Source organism: Colossoma macropomum, unplaced genomic scaffold (assembly GCF_904425465.1).
Source record: "Colossoma macropomum unplaced genomic scaffold, Colossoma_macropomum, whole genome shotgun sequence".
Classification (NCBI taxonomy): Eukaryota; Metazoa; Chordata; class Actinopteri; order Characiformes; family Serrasalmidae; genus Colossoma; species Colossoma macropomum.
In genome coordinates this window covers 892124-910267 of record NW_023494789.1, presented here as the reverse complement: position 1 = coordinate 910267, position 18144 = coordinate 892124, and the positions used below count along the sequence as shown (strand labels likewise).

The 18144-nt window shown below is 38.7% G+C and overlaps 1 pseudogene; it reads right to left on the bottom strand.

Moving 5' to 3' along the window:
- Window positions 1–17034: 17034 nt before the first annotated feature.
- Window positions 17035–17153, bottom strand: LOC118808744 (annotated as a pseudogene).
- Window positions 17154–18144: the final 991 nt, after the last annotated feature.

Genomic DNA, 18144 nt, shown 5'->3' with positions numbered 1-18144 from the left:
GTTTAAGGCAAGTGTGTGACGACTTAAGCAGGCAGTTTGTGTGATACTAATTGGTGAAGTAAAACGTTCCATTATATGTCTATATACTTCCATTGACTGTAATACAAAATGGTAAAAACAAAGAAAAACCCATCAATGACTACGTGGCCCAAACGTTTGACTACATCATCCCTGCAGCAGGTTTAGAAACAGAAAACTTGATCTAAAGCAGTAAAAAAACAAAGCTTCACACTATATACATTCCTCACACCCCAATTGATCCAGTGACACAACGCTGAAAACACTTGCCGTCTACTTCTGTGAAACCACATGAACTCTCCTTAAATATGTGAAATGTGTTTGTTCTGTATTCCCCTGGCGCGTGGCTCTCTCTGACAGCCTCCGTTTGCATACTGGCATTATCTCTAGTTTTGAGTTTATTTGGCTGATAAGCCTATAAAGCGTTTGGCTTATCTGCTCTGCCATATGTGGTTATTCAAAACATAACTGACAAACGTGTCAGGTGATTCAGAGGCTTTCCTGGACCAGACTAGTGGAGTAAGAAATGAAGAGAGAGAGAGAGAGAGAGAGAGAGAGAGAGAGAGAGAGACTTTCATGCACAGTACAGTTTGATGTGCTGTATTTTCTGTTGAGTTTCTAATTATAAATACAGTATGTGAGTTTAAAATCAGCTTTACACTGTTTTCCATCTTACCCCAAATATAGCCAGTCAGTCGAGACATGTATGGTGTCTGAATTTTGCCTCTTTAGTTTTGCGCTGGAGCTGCGACGCTAATGCACATTTTGTAACTAAAGGTTCCTAAAGGTTCCTAAATCGTTATTGGCTTGGTTGTATGGTTCTAGGAAAAGCCTTTTATTAGTTATAAAAATCCCTTAAGAGTGTAACTAACAAGAAATTTAAGCTTATTAGTAAGTTCTTGGCACAGTGTTGACAAACCATCAAAATCTAATTGACTGTTGATGGCGCCCCCTTGTGGAAAATCTTCAGCTTGCTTCATGTAGTGAGTGAGTTACAAGCTAAAAAATGTAGAAAAGTACAAATCCAGTTGGGGTACTTTGTAAAATGCTAGTGTTAATAAATTCTGTTTAACCTCTATTCATTCAAAAAATTACAAAAACACAATATTTTATATTTTACCTTGTTTTTTTTGTAAATATACATAATTTAATGCCTGTAACATACTCCAAGAAAGTTGGGACATAATCTGTTTTTAATTTCTCTTTTACACTTTTACCTCATTTATTCACTTTTTTGTTCCCTATTTTATGTAACTCTTCTTATTATTTTTATATTTTAATCTGTTACTTGTTGTGTTGTTTGTGTGTATATTTGATATACAGCACTTTGGTCAACGCAAGTTGTTTTAGGAGTGCTTTATAAATAAAACTTACTTACTTACTTACGTTACATCACCGTTCTTTTCAACAACATGTGATAATCATTCAGGGAATACATTTTTCCCTATTCTTCCATTATGCACGTCTTCAGCTGTGCTACTGTAGGGTTTTTAGTCATATTTTGCACAAGTTAGCACGCACTCTCTGATTATACAGCCATGCTGCTGTAACACATGCAGATTGTGGCTTGGCATTGTCATGTTCAAATAAGCCCCTAAAAAAGAAGGCAGCGTATTCCATATTTTAGCACCTTTTTCTCCTGAATGCTACTTCTTTCAATTCTTTTAAAAAAAATCACATAATGCAGCCTTAAATTAGATTTTTTTTTTTTGCCAAAGTATCCCTTTAAGAGCTGTTAGGAATTGTTTATTCATCATTTGGTGCAGGCAGAGTGTGGGGAATCCTGCTTTATGAATAGCTAGACAGATTTCCTTTGTAAGACGCTGCACTTTTACAAATATATACTCTACCTATTGTCTGTTCTCTTTGCCCTGGAGCATAAAAACACACACATATACAGAGTCAATATACAGATTCATTTCATTTCATCACCTCCACCGACGTGCAATGAGGTTCTAAGAGTGTGTGAGTGTGTATCATTTCCATAAGCGAAATGACTGTCATATCGTAGCTGCATTATTGAGAACATCTCGGTGATTTGAAGGAGGCAGCGATGCGCTGCTTGAATGACTGTGTGAGCGTAATCAATGGAGTGACTGCTCATGTGTGTGTGCTCATTCATCAGCATAAACACACACACACACACACACACACACACACACACACACACACACACACACACAGACACCACAGACCTTGAAATGAGTGCAGTAGGTATAACGATGGCCCAGAATGAGTTTGGTGAGTCATCCTTGATTGAACATTAAACATCACACTGACATAATTACCATGGAAGCACAATATACTCCTTCTAATGCCGCTCACTGCTGTGCTGAATTTGGGTGGGGTGGTTATTGCCAAAGCTAGTGATACTGTGACCAATGATTGTTTATACATACCATTTTAAAACCCAATACCTTATACCTTAAAAATATGTATATTTTTGTTATATGGATCATTGGTGAATTGGTTCAAATGATCCTATATGTTAATTGTGTTGATTTTAATAAAACAAATTATTGAACAATCCAATTTGTCACTAACAAAACAGTCATAACACACCAAAACTTTACCAATGTTTCAGTAGATTGTTTCGGTAGTGACCATTTTAACTAATTTTCAGCAGGACTCAAAATCGCCAGCCAGTACAAGACTAGCAAACATAGCTTTCACCAGTTTACACACATAAAAACAATATTTTTCACTAAGACACAAAAAAGTTCACTTTATTGCAGAAAATCTGTGTTTCAGTAGTGACGATTCTTAATGTTTTACACTGATTTTCAGACTTTGGGACACATTTACAAAACAGTTTGATCTAACTGCTCACCATGTGGCCATGAGGGACAGGGATGCAGCCTCACTTCCTGCTGTAAAATTATGGGGTGTGGCTAAAATAAAGCTCCGCCCACAGACTAAAACTCTGTGTTTCATGTAGGACAGCATTTTTGAATAATTTATTTATTTATTTATTTTATTTAAAAATGAAACTCATGATAAATATTTAATATCTAAATGTTATCGGTGTCACTTTAAAAAATAAAAAATAAAATCAATAAATGAAAAATTTTACCATAACCATTAACTGTCATGACAGATGTCTTAATGTTTGACATCATGATGGCTAAATAAAGTACACTTAGCAAACATTAGTGACATAAGCTGTCATAACATCAACCATTATAGGGGTCTGTCATGAAAATTACCAGTAATAGTAACATGACACTATTAGATTAAAATTTGACATTTTAGGACAGACATAGTGGACATAAATTATAATTTAACAAACTGACTTTCCTGTCATTCATTTTAACATGTTTAATCACATGTCAAATTCTCTAAAAGTCACCAGGTGTCTAATATGAAAAACAAAGGCTTTATGAGAAAAGTAACAGCAAGAAATGACTTCATTTCAATGAGTTCATTTATGGCATTGCGCCAGCACCCTACAAAACCAGTTTTCTTAAATTGCCAAAGAGAGACCAACAACAGGTACAATACTGTTTAAAAGTATCAGATAATACCTGTATAATCATCTTTTAAATAGTAAAATATCTGAAAATGGTATGCGGTGAGTTTCTCAGACATTAGCCCATCATAAATACTCTAGTGACAATCTAAACAACCCATGAATCTTGGAGGATCTAACTAGAGAAAGTGGGCTTAATCATGTCAAAGCTGCTTCACTGAGATCAATCCCATTGATTTATACTAGAAAAATGAGCTGAAGCAGAACAAAACTGGACTCATTTAACTGACTGGCAATCCAGCAAACATCCAAACGGTGCTCTTTCCCCATTAATTTACTCTCATGATCTTCGGACAATAAAAGGCATGTTCACATTACACAGCAGACAGTATCAGAGACAGTAATCCAGAACAGTGTCTCTAACGGTGGCTATAAATGCTATTAAGTTTAGCTACAGCAGCAGCACAAACACTCTGTTACAGTACAAGTATATGCAGGACTAAACGGCTGTAGATTGTACCCATCAGTATTTCAGTGAAGTATAATAGCAGTGATCAGTCATGATTTATTCCAAACTAACTTTTAAAGTTTGTAAATGTTGATGAGTCAGCTGGATCGATCGGATATGAGTGGCATACAACTGATTTGATTGGCCAAGCCAGGTATTACACTTTTATCCAATTCCAAACAACAGAGGATTGTCATCTCCCCTCATATTAGAGTTATGTAGCAGGGCTCAAGTTAAGTGTTACCCATTGTTTCTGCGATGTTATGACAAACATTTACATATAGCTGCCTATTCAGCCAACAGCAACTAAGCCCCGCCCATTCTCTTTTTTTTTTTTTTGAAGCGAGCTGGGGATCTCAGTCCACTTATTTGGTCAGTGCCCGAGATTGATGGCAGTGTTCTTGCTTGCTATAATCAACCGCGCTAACTGAGCAATCACACCAGGGTTTGTTTAAATCGAACCAAACCTGTCAATAAAGACAGAATAAAGTGCTTCCCTCCTCACGTGTCCGTGTGTGGGAGAGAGTCAAACCTGGAGATTGTCAGAAGTCTGGCTTGCAAGACTAATAACAGACTGAAACCACTGTACTAACATAAATCCATGCATTTCATTACATTTTATTTACACTGAGAAAAAGATACAGTCATGTAATTATGAATATGTACCAACCGTGCCTGTCATTAACAGTATTTAATCTCCTTTCTTTAATGGGAAACTCTCAAGGCCTTCAGTGATGAAAAGCAATGTGCCATATTTAGTCTTTCTCTCTGAAGTGCTGCCTTCTCACTGGTTTGTTTCAGAGCAGAAGTCACTCCTATAAGCTGTTCTGAGAGCTGTTTGGCCAGATGGACCGTGAAAACAACCGGATACACAGAGAATAAGAAGATATCAGGCCTTGGTGAGATAGGCCTAATTAATATACAGCTGTAAGCAAAAGTTTAAACACCCCCAGTCAAATAACAACATAACAAAATAACAGCTTCTACAGAGAAAAAATTCAAATATGGTATTTTCTGTAAATTTTAGAGCACAATTCATAACATATGAGTTTAACATTAAAATGTTAAATATGTCATAACTTTTGCACAGACCACATTATATGTTTTTTCCAATATATAAATTCAGCAAAATAAATATCATTTGTAAGCCAATTGTGTGTATATATATATATATATATATATATATATATATAAATTATGCTTATAATTCCCTCTGGAAAACTGGCCCCTCCTTCCATCTCCTGATCTATAATATTAGTGTGATATACTGTACCCTAATATAATGGTTATAGAGTCATTATGTGATATTTATTACAGATATTTCAAGTCAGTCAGTATTTAAGGTTTATACTCCAGTCTTTAGTCAAACCAGTATGTTATGTTGTTGTCAAATGTTACAGAAAAGCACTTTATTAAAGGCATCTCTACAGATTAATGGATGGGGATGCTAAACCTTTATTGGGGGGCCTTTTATGAATCCAAAATGTCTCATCATAAACTTCTAGACTAGCAATAAGTGAAAAACTGTTGATCAAAAATGTGACCATATGTTGACACTGACAAGACAGAACATCTGTCTCGTCATAGATTGTTGTATTAGGCACAGATGCAATATGACTACAATACAATCCATCCACTCACAACACACACAGATTTAGCAACAGTACTAAACATGTTAGGCTGTAGATTAGACCTTATCAGAGCTGCTCCTTCAGCCCTGTAAGCCTCCTTCAGCTTCTCTCTCTCTCTCTCTCTCTCTCTCTCTCTCTCTCTCTCTTTGCCTGTTTAGTATCACAGTATTTTTATTAAAATCAGCCATATAAAATCTCAAGACTTAATGAGAGATCAGCCTGTAAAATAAATAAATAAATATTTTAACTGGCAAAAATCTTCTCATCTGACTGGCCTTCAGCGGAGCTGAACTCCGTAAGTCAGTCTGCAGGCTGAGTAATTAAAGGATATAAAACTGTTATGATTAACACATTATATTATCCTACTGTAGACAACTGTCTGTGGTTACTGCAGAGAAATATGTAAACAAAGAATGTACTAACCGTACCTGTGTATCTTAAGTATCTGCATATGAGTACATATTTCTATATTGTGGTCTGTTTACACAAAGTTAGGTTAGTTCATCATTTATGTTGAATAGACTCCCAAAATTTTACGCTGCTGCACTGATGTTGAACCGTGTGCTGCACTGGGTCGGTATGACCAACAGGTCAAAGCAAGCTCAAAACAAAGTGACCGCTGTGCCCTGATTGGTGTTTTTGCTTCGCGCTTCTTTTGTTTTGACATGTTATGTTTTTATACAGACATAAACCAAAAGGAACGACAGATTTCTCATAATGTAGTGGAGTAAAAAGTGAGATATTTGACTTTGAAATGTAGTGGAGTGAAAGTAAGAAGTCACCCAAAATGGAAAAACTTCAGTACAGATACACTGAAAAACTACTTAAGTACAGAAACGAATTACATTTACTTCGTTACTGTCCACCACTGGTTTTTCACTTGTAACTACTTACTGTTTCACTCTAGGTTTCACTCAAAATAAATCATCATATCCAATGTTCATTTAAATAGGCTTTTAGCCAAACTCCTTTTACAGCTCGCTGACTGACCCTGCAAATAGGAAAGATACTTTCTCTGAGTCGACAACAAAGCACTTTCTGTAAGTCACTCTGGATAAGCGCATCTGCTAAATGCTGTAAATGTAAAATGTAATGTTCGTTTTTAGACAAATAACCACCAGAGCCTCTTTCAAAGGACTTGATATGATTGGCTTACAATTTGCAAGATCTGATATGATTGGTCAAGCTGGGGGTCACACTTTACGTAATGCTAAACAGCAGGATTGCAGTCTCCTCTAATGCTACATTAGAAAATCTCTGGTAGCTCAGTCAAGAGTTCATACCAGGCTATCACTGTATATTTTGAATTCAGACATGCGACGGCACAGCTGATTAATATAGAAGGAATGAGAATAAACTATTGATGATTTCAATTAATAATATCCATTTATTTGAGGAGGCAAAATAGCATTTAGGGGGAGCTAAAGCCCTAAAACCAGCCTTTTGTGCAACAAGTAGGTGCTTATGTAGAAATGTGAGCTTTTCTTTTAAGAAAAAAGTCTAAACATAGTAGAATTACAAAGAGCTTATATTTCTGTAAGAACAAATGGGCAGCCTAATCAAATATGATACACACCAGTGAACCAAAACATTATGAATACTCACAGATGAAGATAATAACATTGATTATTTCCAAACAATGCATGTCAAGGTCTGGAATATATTAGATGGTAAGCAAACAGTTGCTCCTCATACTTCATGTGTTGGATGCTGGAGAAATGGAAGGTGTGAAGGCCTAAGCAGCTTTGACAAGGCGCAAATCATTATGGTCAGATGATTGGGTCAGAACATCTGACAAACAGCAGGGTTTATGGAGTGCTGTCCATTAGCGGTGGTGAGTACCTACTGACAGTGGTCCAAGGAAGGAAAAACTATGAACTGGTGACTATCTGGTCTGAACCATCAGAAGGGCCACTGTGGCACAAGTCATAGAAATTTTTAATGATGGTTACGAGAGGAATGAGTAACAGCACACAGTGCATCGCATGAGGCTGCATACTGCCTTTTTTACCAGGACACTGCATCCTGCCACACTGACACATTGTTCTGGAATGGTTTGAGGAACATGACGAAGAGTTCAAGGTGTTGCCCTGGCCTCAAAATTCCCCAGATCTCAATCCGATTGAGCACCTGTGGGATGTGCTGGAACAACAACATCCCATCCAGGGCTCCACCTCGCAACTTACAGGTCTTAAAGGATCTTATGCTAATGTCTAGGCGCCAGATACAACAGGGCACTGCTTTAGCTGCGTGTGGAGGACCAATACCATATATAATCATAATATCATAATGTTTTGCCAGATTGATATACATCACCCCCGTTTACTAAGCTGCTGTAAACTTGCCAAAGAAAACTGCAGCTTTCTGTAAAAGTGTCTGTGCTTATTTACTGCATGGCAAACAATTGAAACATGACATTATTAACCAAAATATTGGTGTTGTCCTTTTGTGCTTATTTCACCAGAGCTGCTTTATAAATATGCGTAATTAAATAGCAGTTATAGAGTAAACAGGACAGAATTTGCATTTACATTTGCGCAGAAGAAAAAGGGGAAGTGTGTGTTTAATATCGTGTGACCTCTTAGTGCAGCTGTTGCATAATCTTGACTGGTAGCAAGTGGAGAGGATACAATGGGTCTTTAACACAATGAGATCTTTAGACAGAGGCACAGAGGAACATGGCACCTAATTATCTTCTTCATCAGCTTCTCTGAGGAAAGTGGAGGACAGAGAGGGACAGATGGTGAATACAAACATCATATATATATATATATATATATATATATATATATATATATATATATATATATATATATATATATATATATATATATATATATATATATATATATGTGTGTGTGTGTGTGTGTATATATATAAAATTCCATTTTATAGATTAAAACAGAAAGAATGGGATGGAAATGAGAGAAATAAATAGAGAATAGTGGAGGACAGAGAAAAGTGAGAGAAAGTGGGAGATAGGAGAATGTGGAATAAAGAGACGTAGAGAGAGAGAGAGAGAGAGAGAGAGAGAGAGAGAGAGAGAGAGAGAGAGAAAGGTGCAAAAACGTTGATAACACAGAAGTACTTAATGCAGCACCCACTGAGTGTTATTATAAGAGCAGTAAAATGTAATCAAAAAGGATTAAAAAAAGGATTAACATCAGCTTCCAATGGCTAAACAAAATGAGCACCGCGCACACTTACAGGAGAAAATCTTTAACGCCAAAGTTACATAAGTACACGCCATTAGACTCCCAGCAGACAACACACTGAACATCCACCTCATCCTATACGCACCTGATCAAAGTCACCTTCAACAGACGCTCCCCGGCCACTTCATTAGAAACCCCTCCTTTGTAGTTCCACCTTGCTGGAGAACAGTAAAGGCCTCAGTGTACAAATTACTCGAGGGTTACCATCTTGCATACTTTCTGTGGTTTCATGTTGCCTGTCGCAGATGCTCCACGTGACGCTATGACATTTTATGGTAAGTTTCATGACTGCTAGAACACGATTCGTTCACAGTTCTAGCTATGGTGACGTTTGAGTTCAGGATACCTCCACCATTTAAGGTGGAACGGGGAAATTCGAACAAGAAGCTGGTGAATAGAAAGCCAACTTCAGCCTCGTCCTCCTGTGAACCTAAATATAAGATGTTTTGGTGCTCAGTGCTGGTTAGTATTACCGAATAACAGACTTATCATCTTATATTTAGGAGATATTCATTGTTTATTTAACAAATGCGCGTTTCTCAGTGAAACATTAGTGTGTCTGCCAAAGCTCCTCAAAGTTGTCCATCTTTGTTTCATGGCACACCCCTTTTTTACTGACCAATCACAGGCTCTGTCGTGTAGCATCTTCGTCTGCGGAGTTCACCCAGCAGCCATGTGCGCGACAAGGCGAACGAAGCCTCCCCACAACATCTGCGTTTGTTTGTTTTCTCCACAATAACGTCACATTGTTCGCTGAAGCCAGGCGAACGTCGTCTCCGCAAGAAGTCTGCTGAGGCCTTTAGAGACTCTAGCCTCTCCTGATGTACAGTGTGCTGTCCTCTAGTGCGGAGTGGTCAACATGTTAGGATTCGTATCTCTCTATATTGCCCAGTGCAACAGCTTCAGCTTTTTTTTTTTTTGCTGTTAGTATGTTTGTTGAGTACAATGTGGAAAATATCATGGCAAAATCAGTTAAAGCTAAGTGTACATGGTGTGAGCTGCGATGTTAACTTAGCTCAGTAGCAACAGCTAAATAGCTGAAGACGGTGAACTTTCCACTCAGCCTATCAATCGAATGTACCATAATTAGATGACGCATAACAAAATACACCTGATCCATCCTAACAGTGTGACAGCATTTGAAATGAATAACACACTAAATGTTGGTCGACAGTGCCACCTGATGTCCTGGAGGATGCCAGGAACCCTCTTGCAGCACTGCAAGGCACCCTGGAGGTCATCCTGGAGCATCCGCTACCATCAACAGCGCCAACTTGTGCCCTCCAGGACTCCTCCTCTAGCTGTCTTGAGAGTACCACGTGGCGTCCCAGAGGAAGCCACGAAATCTGCAGCGGCGACATTGCTTCTTTCGCCCAGCCACCAGACCCTCCCTCACCTCTGACCCTGGTGGTTGTGCTGTAAGGTGTGCCGGGGGGAGAGGTGGGGTCGCCGGATGGCTGTGTGGCCTCAGAGGAGGAGCAGAGACTCTTTAAAAAAAATAGAGCTCTCTCTAGTGAGGAGAGAGGAGAGGATGCTGACCACACGGCCTCATGCACTCCACAAGCCTGAGAGAGAACAAGGGACTATAACTAAGGCTGAGTAAGCCGTTTGATTTTGAGTTGGTTTATGTCACATTTAACGTGTAAATAAAGCAGGTTTGTTCTTTTGCGCTGGTTGTCATACACTCTCAGAAATAAAGGAACTAAACTGTCACTGGGTCAGTTCCCCTCTAGTCACTGGGGTGGTTCCCTCAAGGCTCCATCTCAGTACCTTCAGTCAGGGATCATAACTGAACCATAATCCACTGAAATGATATGTTCTAAGCTGTACTGACTCCACACACCCCGTCTCGTCTCCAGGCTTTTATTTTACTGTTCTGTTTAAAACATTCGGTTATGAAAAGGTACAAATACGAACTTTTCACCTGGAAAAACTTATTTAAGGTTCACAATCAGACCTTAAAACCACTGTTGGAGCTTTGAGGGAACATTTACACTGTTTGTACCTCGATGAACGAAAAATGTACCTGAACAGAACCTTTATTTCTAACAGTGTACATATAGTGGCGTTTCTACTGGATCTACTGGTTTTAGCTTTCAACTTCCAATGTAAATCAACCAGAGTGTAAATAAGACCAATAAAGTATTTTATTTTTCAAACAAACAATTTTAAAGGCTTTTTAGTAGTGTGGTTGAAGGAACGTATGTCTACCCCATCTTGTGCCTGCACCCCTGACTCTTTTGCCGTTAGGACACTAAATACTACTAAGTAGCTGAAATAGAGATGAAGTACTGTCAAAAATAAATGAATAAATAAGTTTAAAAAATCAATATATAAAAAACAACAAATAAACATAATTACAGTGAATGCACTGTTTAAACTATGAACTGGCTACAAAAATGCATTCCCAATAATAAAGGTTCTTTACTGGTTTGGATATACGGTTCTATGAAAAGGTATTAATTGGTATACAACTTTGTAGAACAGTAAACATCGTGTAGAAGTTCTTGAAACTTTAAAAGGTTCTTCACACTGGCCTCATTTGAATCTCACCTACAAATATCCTTTAACGAGCCATCATTTGAAGGGTTTGTTAGGGAACCAAAAGTGGCTCTTCTAGGGCGTCACTCCAGAGAACCGTTTTTAGCAGCTTCATTTTGTAGATGCTTTTATGTTGGATGCTGTTAGATGCTATTATGATGTGTGTCATCCTGAGTTAGCACAAGGTAAGGACCCTAATTAAGATACTAGAGAACATTTTTGTTTTTCGGAGTTCCATAAATGCAACAACAAAAGCAGAGCAGGTTCATTCAGAGTGAGTCAGTCTAACAGTAATAACCTCCAACTGCTGACCTGCGGGAGGATTTCGTCTCTGTGTGGGCTTCTGTTCCTGCTGGAAGGTGAGGAGCGTGTGCCCTGCACCCACCCGCCCAAACACACACACACACACACACACACACACACACACACACACACACATACAGTGTAGTAGTGAGCTGAGGAGGATGTAGAACGGCTTTCAGTTTATTCTGCATTTATACAGCAACACAGCTACATCCGTTACACAACCCAGAGACAGGCAAGAATCCAAAAAGTGCAGATAAACGAGATAAATGGTCACTTTTCATTGGGCTGCAGAGATATTTTTGTTTTGACAAGCCGCTGTTTTAATTAAAACCTCATCTTACAGTGAAATTAGTCAATAAATGTGTGTTAGCTGATGCAAATTGTTCCACTTCACTCTAATTTATGCGCCGCTGTCTCGTCAGTTTTTGTTAAATCGCCCAAGTTGGTTCTGCATAAGTGAGTTGTGTAATTCACGAATAAAGCACCTTTATTAAGCAGACAAGCGCTGTACTAATGCGTGATCGGACAGCGCCATGCACGCATTAGACAAGAGAAAACAGAGAGAAACCACTTGTTATAGTCTTAAAAATAAAGATTCTTGGGTGCGATGTCATAGAAGAACCAGTTTGGGCTCCCTAATGAGCCTTTCAATGGATGTAAAAAGAAATGTGTGGAGGTAAAGAAGATTTTAAAGTTTTAAATAACTTCAATATAATGTAAATGTTCTGTGGGAGTTAAAGTTTTCTATGAGTTTTTTCTAGAACTGTACGTCCTCTCCAAGAACAATTTTGAAACCATTAATTAGAGTTTTATAAAGACATGAATTTGAATACCAGCTCATCCTCATGTCTGTGGTTGAGTATATGACTAGAACTGTGTTCTTCGTTATCTTCAATGTCATCATAACTGTGTTTGCATTTATGTACTTTACCTATTCATTATTATGCACATATTTTCTGCTTTATAGAGCTATAGAGCTGCTACTTCTGCCATCTCTTGCTGTCCATTCTAAATCCATAGGCATTAATATGGAGTTGGTCCCACTTTGCAGCTCTAACAGCTTCCACTCTTCTGGGAAGCTTCCTACAAGATGTTGGCGAGTGTCTGTGGGAATTTCTACTCATTCATTCAGAAGAGCATTTGTGAGGTCAGACACTGATGTTGGACGAGAGGGTCTGGCTCACAATCTCCGTTCTAGTCCATCCCAAAGGTGTGTGATGGGGTTGAGGTCAGGGCTCTGTGAGGGCCAGTTAAGTTCTTACACATCAAACTCACCCAGTCAGGCCTTTATGGAGCTGCTTTGTGCACTGGGGCTCAGTCATGCTGGAACAGGAAAGGTTCTTCCCCAAACTGTTCCCACAAAGTTGGAAGTGTACAACTGTCCAAAATGTCTTGGTGCTGAAGCATTAAGATTCCCCTTCACTGGAACTAAGGGTTCTAGACCAACCCCTGAAAAACAGCCCCATATCATCATCCCTCCTCCACCAAACTTTACAGCTGGCACAGTGCAGTCAGGCAGGTAACGTTCTCCTGGCATTCGCCAAACCCAGACTTTGAGTGTGATTCAACAGAGGATACTGGACACTGTGCGCTTCAGCACTTGGCGGCCCCTCACTGTGAGTTTACATGGTCTAGCACTTCATTGCTGAGCTGTTGTTGCTCCTACATGCTTCCATTTCACAATAATAGAATTTACAGTGGTCAGGGGCAGATCTAGCAGGACAGAAATTTGACAAACTGACTTGTGGCAGAGGTGGCGTCATATGACAGAGCCATGTTTAAAGTCACTGAGCTCTTCAGTACGACCCTCTACTGCCAGTGTTTGTATATTGAGACTGCAGGACTATGTGCTTAATTTAATACCCTTGTTAGTAATGGGTGTGGCTGAAACACATGAACTCAATAATTTTAAGGTATGTCCCAATACTTTTGGCTATATAGTGTATATTCATTGTCTCTGGCATATAAAAACCTCTGATTTTTAAAGTGATCGTTTAGCAAAACAACACATTTACACCATTTTCCTCTAACCCCAAATGTAGTTGTTCAGATATGTAGTTGTTTTATAGTTTCTGACACTGTTATCTGTAAAAATTGACATCTTTCAGGATTTAAGACGGCTGCTGCTAATAGAATATACACCGATCAGGCATGACATCATGACCACCTCCTTGTTTCTGTGCTCATTGTCCATTTTATCAGCTCCACTTACTATATAGGTGCACTTTGTAGTTCTACAGTTACAGACTGTAGTCCATCTGTTTCTCTGATACCCTGTTCTTCAGTGGTCAGGACCCCCATGGACCCTCACAGAGCAGGTACTATTTGGGTGGTGGATCATTCCCCGCACTGCAGTAACACTGACGTGGTGGTGGTGTGTTAGTGTGTGTTGTGCTGGTGTGAGTGGATCAGACAGAGCAGTGCTGCTGAAGTTTTTAAACACTGTGTCCACTCACTGTCCACTCTATTAGACACTCCTACCTTGTCAGTCCACCTTGTAGATGTAAAGTCAGAGACGGTAGCTCATCTGCTGCTGCACAGTTTGTGTTGGTCATGGCGTAGAAACAAGGAGGTGGTCATAATGTTATGTCTGATCGGTGTACAATCTACTCTTATAGATTATAGTTCTAGATATTTGTGTACTATCAGGCTCACCATTTTGGTCCATCTTCAAAATTAGCTCAAAAGCACTCTGAGCTGTGTTAATATAGATGTGAGGACCCAGCAGGGAGGATCTTGTCCCAGGCTGAAGCCCCCTCTGTCACAGGCATGGTGATGTACCGAGCCATTTTTGCGCCACTTTGCTGAAGTGTTGGGGTGTTTAGGGAGCGGAGTGTGAGCTTCATTAGCTGCATGGCTCAGAGACGGAGGAGAGAAGCATCTGTCACTCTGAGCCACTAGCAGGCGGCCGCTGGGGTGGCAAAGAAGTGAGTGGGCTGGCAGTGCCAACAGCTCAGAAGCAAAGCCAGAGGGCATACGGTCACCTGTAATAACACAATACACACAGTAGCAGTCAAATCTTTTTATGTGCCCAATCACAGAAGAGGTTTTCATTGTTTTTCTTCTTTTACACATTTCAGAGCAATAGTGAAGACTTCAACACTCAGGGAATTACTTCATCATGAACACTCATCTTCTGCCAAATTGGGCTTTTTCATTCAGCTCAGTCAGATTCAAATTATTTTTACACCCACTTTTACAGTTCATGCTTTTACAAACCAACTTTACAGAAAAACCCAAACCCAAATATACATTGAGGTAACTCTTAGAGTATGAGAGAAGAAGAACCACTGAGAGGAACCAAGATTCAAAAGGAGAACCTCCCTAAAAGCATGAGAAAGGAACACTAAGAGGAACCAAGACTCAAAAGGAGCACCTCCGTAAGAGCATGTGGAAGAACCACTGAGAGGAACCTCGCTCAAATTACTCGTTTGTGGATGTTCTAAGTAAAAATCTTTTAAGTAATTTTATAAGTTAACACATTCTCTACAGAGAACACATTTAAATATCGTACTAAAGGGCACATAAATATGCCGAATTTCTGTTTATTTGCTGAGTTTATTGTATTGGCCACATTTTGTGCTTAGTTTTTTTCGAAGATGTTAAATTTAGCACATAAACAGTACTTTTGAGAGTTGAGTATTTATATCAGGTCATTTTTTGCTATAAGTCATATCATATCTGTCAAAACAAAGCCTTAATTGTTGTTGTTTATTTGTTTGTTTGTTTGTTTGTTTACATAGTTTATTGTGTCAAGATTTGATGACAAACAGACCAATAGAGACGGACCAAAGGAATTAGAAAATCAAACTGTTACATGAACGTGCATTAAAAATCAGGATTTATCTTCTTCTCTAAAGTTATGTTTTTGGAGATATGAGGTTTTATTCTGCCAGCAATGAAGTACCATATATTTTGAAGATTTTCTATCTATCTATCTATCTATCTATCTATCTATCTATCTATCTATCTATCTATCTATCTATCTTCACTGTCAAGTAAACTTCAGTAGCCCCGCCTCCCTCTGTTCCCCTTTTCTGTTATTGCCCTTTATAAGCGTAACTCCGAGGACAGCGCTGTTCCCTCAGCAGCCATCCGCTGCCAAGTCTTTAAGCCTGGCAGAAGAGTGCCTAATGTAGCATCACTTCCATTATTCTCCTCTTCCAAGGTCAATTTATATTTAATCCAAAAGGAGAGACGAAAAAGATAAAGAGAAACATTAGGATGCATAAACGACACTCCAGTTCCAGCCAAACGTGGCAGCGGGGGCACCTCAGGTGCAGGACGGGTTTTTTGGAGCTTTATATGCTCAGCGACTCTTAGCAAAAAGGGTACAAACAAAAGGGTCTTATAACATGGAACAATAGCTTTTCTGATGCTTTATAGAACCATTTTTCAAATATTGCTCACTAAAGAACCATATACAGGTTCTCCATCATTGACTAGAACCATTAACCCCCTAACATTTCAAGTTTCTTTGATAGTAAGGCTTAATATTCAGTAGCTACAGGGACTTCGGTGTGAACTAATGGAGCTATTCTTAGGTAATAGAAGTGTGTGATAAAACGTTGGGCCTGCTGACAGACTACGACTTGTTAAGGGATTAAATGAGGCAACAAACCATCTAAACATTCAGGAGTTGTAGTTGTAACCTAAACCCATAATATTGCTGTCCGAAGAAAAACAAACATCTCCAAAATGGCAAAAGGCAAAAAATGTTCTTTACATTTGTACATCTGTAATTACATAATGTAATTAAATATACAGAGATTGTTTTATTTCCGTTGGGCTAATTATCATGAAATATCACACAGTTTAAAGGGCAGCTTCTAAGTTTAAATGACTTAGACGAATAAAAATCTAAAAAGAATGGAGATGCACGGTTCTCTTCGGACAGCGATGATATTCTTGTAAAAGTATTGCTACTTTAGTGAAATGATCAAGTAAAAGTGGAATCTTCAGTGGAAGTTCTTAGTCTATCCAACGTCTATCAGCGTAGGAAGTTTGTTCTTTTCTTTTTTTTAAGTCTTCTGGTCTAAAATAAAACACTGAAGCTGTAAAGTCAGAGGTGCGACCGACAGCAAAGGTATCCAGAAGCTGAACCAACAGAACGGAAACTGAAATCAAAGCCGAACAGAATGGAATTAAACCCCAAAATAGAATTAGGATCTAAACGTGGAGAGATAAAGTGAAACTGAGGAAAAGGTGCATCACTTAGGCACCACGTCAGTACAGGGAGACATTATAATGCTCTTGTTATGCTCTTATTAAGCCAGTAGCTGGTAGTTAACTGCTGCTCATTGCTTCTTAATTAAAATGGACTATAAAAATAAAATCAAGCTTAAAAGTTTACAGCACCTGGTGTTCCCAGAAGATCTTCCATCCAAGTATTAACCAGGCCTGACCCTGTTTAGCTTCCGAGATCAGACGAGATTGGGCGTTCTCAGAGCAGTATAGCTGTAAGCAAAAGCTGCTCCCCAATACAGGTGTTTTATAGCTTGTAACCACTATATAACCTACTGGATTTTTTTTGTTTGTTTGTTTTATGTTTTTGTCTTTGTGCCTTAAGATTTAACCCTTTAATGTCCTCACCAAGAAAAAAGCCATGGAATTTTTTTGTATTTTTTATTTGTTTGGCAAAAATAAAAACAAATTGGTGGGGATTACCCCACAATTCGAAAAATATGCACGTCTACCAAACGGTCAATATGGCACTTATAGTGACTCAAAATGAACATTAATGACTATCAAAAGTTGGGCTCAGAAGCTTACAGCACCTGGTCTTCCCAGGCAGGATCCAACCCAAGCACTAACCAGGCCTGATCCTGTTTAGCTGATGAGATCAGACCGTAAACAAAAGCTGCTCCTCAATAGAGCCCTTTCATAGCTTGTGACCACTATATAACCCATTGGATTTTTTGTTGTTGTTGTTTACATTTTCTTCTTCATGCCTTTAGATTTTTTCACTCTATTTTAATAATAACTGGGATGTGTTAGTTTTGCACAAACCTCAAATAAAAACTACTGTTTTCTAAACAGCGTGTGGAATACTTGATAAATAATTTGATGACAGATGAATCTTTAAATTACCCAACACTTATTAATTAATTTTCTCACAATGTATAATATTCACCTATACAGTCACATTTAACATACACACTGTGATATTTTTTCCTGAGAATGACCGGTGTAGTAGTGTGATAGTGTTCACTGTACAGTGCAGTATCAGCTTTATAATGGAAGGTATATAATCACTGGATACTGTGGACGCTGCGGGTGAGGAAAACAGCAGAAACCTGTTGTATCAGGTGCATCAGACCAGAGTGACAAGAGTGACTAAATAGACAACGAGGAGGAAATTTACACTAATGTTTATTTATAGCTCCTAATTTTTACACAATATTCTGACTTTATTTCCAGTTTTACGTCAGTCTAAACCTGCATACTGTGAATGTA